This window comes from Callorhinchus milii, unplaced genomic scaffold (genome assembly GCF_018977255.1).
Source record: "Callorhinchus milii isolate IMCB2004 unplaced genomic scaffold, IMCB_Cmil_1.0 Scaffold2, whole genome shotgun sequence".
NCBI lineage: Eukaryota > Metazoa > Chordata > Chondrichthyes > Chimaeriformes > Callorhinchidae > Callorhinchus > Callorhinchus milii.
Genome location: NW_024704743.1, coordinates 117,748,406 through 117,749,321, shown reverse-complemented (window position 1 = coordinate 117,749,321; position 916 = coordinate 117,748,406).

The following is a 916-nucleotide window of genomic DNA, read 5'->3' as shown; positions in this document are numbered from 1 at the left end:
CGCCTCGTCACGTGACCCGCCCGCCGCGCGTCACCCGCTCGCTCACCACGTGCCTCCAAACCCCCACCGCACTGACACACCCACGTGACCCACACACCGTTCGTCACGCGCGCCCTCACCACGTGACTCCCTTTACTGCTCATAAACCAATCATTACAGCGCGGATCCTCCCTCTCCCCCTCCTCACCTCCCCCCACCCCCCCCCCCCCCCACCCCACCCCCCCCCACCCCTCCCACCCACACCCTCCCCCCCCTCCCCCTCCCCCACACCCTCCCCCCCCTCACCCCTCCCCCCCCCCCCCCTCCCCCCCACACCCCCAACCGCTCCCACCGACACCCCCACACCCCTCCCCCACCCCTCCCCCCCCACACCCCCAACCCCCCACACCCCCTCCCCCAACCCCTCCTCACCCCTCCCCACCCCCCCCCTCCCCCCACACCCCCCACCTCCCTACACGACACCCCCCACACCCCTCCCCACACCCCTCCCCCCACAGCCCCCCACACCCCCCCCCCACACCCCTCCCCCAACCCCCCCACACCCCTCCCCCCCACACCCCCCCACACCCCTCCCCGCACCCCCCCAACAACACCCCCCCCACACCCCTCCCCCCCTGCACCCCCCCCACATCCCCCACCGCTCCCCCCACACACCCCCAACACCCCCACCCCTCCCCCCACCCCCCCAACATTCCCCCACTCTCAACACCCCCTCCCCCCCAACACACCCCTCCCCCCCAACACCTCCCCCCCCAACACCCCCCTCCCCCCCAACACACCCCTCCCCCAACAGCCCCTCCCCCCCAATACCGCCCTTCCCCCCAACACCCACCTCCCACTCCTCCCCACCCCCCAACCCCCCCCACTCCCAACCCCTTCCCCCCACCAACACCCCCACCCCAACACCCCCTTCCCC